Raw genomic sequence first — 4,060 nt, 5'->3', positions numbered from 1 at the left:
CTAGAAGCCCTCCCACTGTTGCCCCACCCCCCCCAAGCACCAAGAATACAGAGCATCCCTTGCCCCAAAGTACCTATCTAAACCTTGTGGCTGAAAGTAATTATTTTTTTTAAAAAAGGGAATTCATGCAAGCCAAACAAAGATCTAAGATCCTATTGCAGGGAAGAAGGCAAAGGAAGTGAGTTCATCTCTGCCCACTCCTGCCAATGTACCAGCTACACCTACAAAAGGAACTGGAGGCAAGGTTGAATCCCCCACCCCAGAGAGATTGACGGGGGTGGGGTGGGGAGAGCTGCTGGTGCTGCTGCTTTTCTGGCCAATGAATCCAAGAATGGGGGGGGGGTATCCTGCCAGCCACGGGCTCTGCCAGGGGAGCTGGGATTAGCAAACATCAGTCTGGAATTATGCTTTCTATTTACCTGTCTGAAATTTCCATTACTTTCCCTGTTCTGTATATTGAAACATACATCAGCTGTTCATTAAGGCATAATCTCCAAATTATACCATCGCTGAGCAAACAAGGTTACCCCGGCTGTCTGCATCAGAATGAAGCAACTGTGCAGAGAGTCGGCAACAGCAGCAGCAGCAGCAGCTCCGAGGCGGAGGGGCTTCCCCAGGCCCTCCAAGGGCTCAGCAAACCCCGCCCTCTTCATAAGGGCAACAGGGGTCTTTTTGAGCCGGAGCCCACCGGTACGGCGCTCCGGGAGTTAAGGCAGCAAGCCCCGCCCCCAGGAGGGCAGGATGACCCGAACAAACGCCAGAGTTGCAGGCCTGGTTGTGAGAAGGAACTGGGAGTGGGGGGCACGACACAGTGCTGCGGCCCACGATGGATTAGATAAACATACAGAGCGGCTTCAAGAGGGGATTGGATAAACATCTGGAGCAGAGGTCCATGAGTGGCTATTAGCCACAAGGTACCAGGAGCTGCGGTGGCTCAAGTGGTTAAGACGCTGAACTGCAGGCTGTGGAAGGTCGGTAGTTCAGCAGTTCAAGACCCCAGTGCCACATGACAGAGTGAGCTCCCGTCTCTGGTCCCAGCTCCTGCCAACCTGGCAGTTTGAAAGCAAGAAATTGCAAGTAGATAAATCGGTCCCCTCTTGGTGGGAAGGTAACAGTGTTCCGTGTACCTCGGCGTTTAGTCATGCCGGCCACATGACCATGGAAACGTCTTTGGACAGCACTGGCTCTTCGGCTTGGAAACAGAGATGAGCATCGCAACCCTAGAGTCGGATTCGACTTCCTCTCTATCAAAGGGTTATATAAGTGAAATCTCCTCAGGACAACTGACTTTCTTGGCTTGATTATTAAACAGCCCTGTGCTGTCTCCACATGTCATAAGAACATAAGAACATAAGAGATGCCAATGTTGGATCAGGCCAAAGGCCCATCCAGTCCAACACTCTGTATCACACAGTGGCCAGAAATACCAGGTGCCATCAGGAGGTCCACCAGTGGGGCCAGGACATTAGAAGCCATCCCACTGTTGACCCCCCCCAAGCACCAAGATGACAGTGCATCACTTGTCCCTATCTATACCTTGTGGCTAATAGCCACTGATGGACCTCTGCTCCATATGCTTATCTAAGAGGATGTCAACAGCAAGACCCCAGACCGACCTCTTTGCCTTGGGCTTGGCACTGTCCTCTTAGGAAGGCGCTTGAGTCCTGGGTCACCATGAAAGCCTTGTCCACAGTTGTCCTCCTTGTCAGGACAGAGCAGGAGAGGACAGAGGCAGAACTGCTGGACATCAGCATGGCCAGGGTGAGGAACGCCACCCCTGCTAGTGACTGTCTGCATCCAGTGAGGGGAGGGTTTCCCTGGGAGTTGCCACAGCCTCATGAAAGAACCTGGGCAGCTGCTGTAGCTCCTGGGTTGGCCTCCTTGGTTGGGCACTTTGGGCCCAGACTAAGGGCAAAGGCATCACGTGAGCATTTGCCACCCTCAGACACACACCTCTGGGCCAGGCAAAGGTTCTCTTTTCCTCCAGAGCAACAGTCGGCTGCTCCATCAGGTTCAGGCTGTGGTCACCCACGGCAGCTGAAGCGGAGGGGAAGCGAGGCCATTCCCTCTGGTGTCATTCGACCCACCGTTGCGAGATCACACCTCCCTTTGTAGCTGCTGCGGGCACAGCCCATCACAGTGTGATCAGACGCAACTGTGAGTGAGTCTTTTCTTCTTTTTTGCTGTTTGTTTCCCATGCTCATAAATGAGGAATCGCCCCCTCTGCACCGAGGGCCCCCTGTGGGTACGTGATGATGCACATACTGTGAAGAGGGGAGGGAAACACCCGACACTGAGCCAGGGTGGCCTGATCAGACCGCCCCGAGGGCATGAGTGTGCACTTGAGTGATCAGACGGGGGAAAGTCCATTGGAACCCATTTACTATGGAACCCGTTTACTACCAGACTTCCCCCGGCGTCTTTTAACGCCACTTCTGTGGCGGAGCAGTGTGGGTGGCTGAGGATGGTGGGACGCTTCCCAGATGCTGCTGTCTGATTGCCCTCTTTACTGGGCATTCGCGCCTGTCAGATCTACTGGCGCGTGTGATCGCAGCCTCAGAAGGGGCTCTGGGGTCTACTTCCCTGTCACCAGTAGGGGCAAGTTGCGTGGCACCTGGGGATGAACCGCTTTGGAAGCCGGTCTGGCTGAGAAGTGGCTTAGAAAGAAGCAAACAGCTCTTTTCTGGGCATTCCTCAGATTACCCCTCTCTGTTTATTTTTACCATGTTGCTGGCAGAGGCGACTCCTCCAGCACTGCGCCAGTGGCCCGGTGTTAGTGGAGCTCCCTTCTCCTACTCCTTTCAGTAGAACCCTCCCGTTTTTGCGCGGAGAATTGCTGCCAAAATCAACATGGCAGATTGCTATCCCCTGCGAGTACTCTTCTTTGAAGTAGTCCCTATTTTGCTCTTTCTAAAAAGAATTAAACCACAAACTATTCTCCCCCCCCCTCTCTTTTCCCCTTTAATAAAAAGAAGGGCTTTATCTGACCCTGGTGGATTGTCAGTAACTGCATCCTTTGGTTTATGAGAGTCTCAGATCGCAAGCTTTCCACATCCAGTTCCTCCGTTTTGCTTTTTAAAAAACTGTGATGCTGTGCACAGTGGCCCATGCATGAGAAATGTGATGGAATTGTCCAGCTTCCAAGTGCACCGAAGGCCACAGTCTACTGCAAACAGGACCATTCTCTGGTAGAACCGAAGGAGAGATTAACATTGAGTGAAAGCGAGGACGGGAAGGGAGGGAGGGAGAGATGGGCTCCTGAAGTACCTGGGTATTCAGCCCCCTCTTGGGCCCACTCTCGGCGTTTGATTTGACAGCCTTCCAGGGGAAAGTATTTTAAATAATGCATGGCGTCTCCGTGCAGTTCAAGGCCGGCCTGCTTGTTTAACAGCACTTGTGATGCGTCCTCGGCTGATAAACATGCTGGTTATATATTATGTATCTCCCTTCCTGGTGCCAGATTTGTGAAGAGGTTCTCTGGTTGAGCAGGAGCGGCTCTTTGCCACGGTGCGCTTGGGGTTATCTTCACATCAGTGTTAGCTGGCCTGGCGGTCCAGTCTGGTCCCCCAGCCGGTGGTGGTGAAGGCAGAGTGGCGATTCCAACCACTGCTTTGAATTGGGAGAGAAGCCGCTGGACGCAAGGCCTGTTGTGATACACATTAACCCTTGAGGGAGGGCAAGGGCAGTGCTTTGCCTTACGGACACATTCCTCACACAGGAGGGCATTTCAGCCCAGACTGGAAGTGTGGGAAATCATCCCCTCAAATGTAGACATGATGCGGGCTGGCCTGTAGCCAGGGTTTTTTAAGTCGGGGGGCATTTAAATGTCTTAGGGGGCACTGGCTGATCAAATTAAAGGAATACCTGGCTCCTTCCCTCCACCTACTGCCACTCAGGGGCCCTGGGCTGGATGGGAAGTCGTGGGGCCTTGCCAGTAAGTGAGGGGGCCTAGCCCTGAGATGCCCCCCACTGTGGCTATGGGCCAGGCAGGGCATACTGTACCCTCTGACTCTGCGTCCCCTTCTGCCATGCCGAATGAACAGGGGGCCAGTCTGTCCTC

Source organism: Gekko japonicus, unplaced genomic scaffold, assembly GCF_001447785.1.
Source record: "Gekko japonicus isolate JY-2015 unplaced genomic scaffold, Gekko_japonicus_V1.1 scaffold356, whole genome shotgun sequence".
NCBI classification, from domain to species: domain Eukaryota; kingdom Metazoa; phylum Chordata; class Lepidosauria; order Squamata; family Gekkonidae; genus Gekko; species Gekko japonicus.
Note: the sequence above shows the minus strand (reverse complement) of the source record.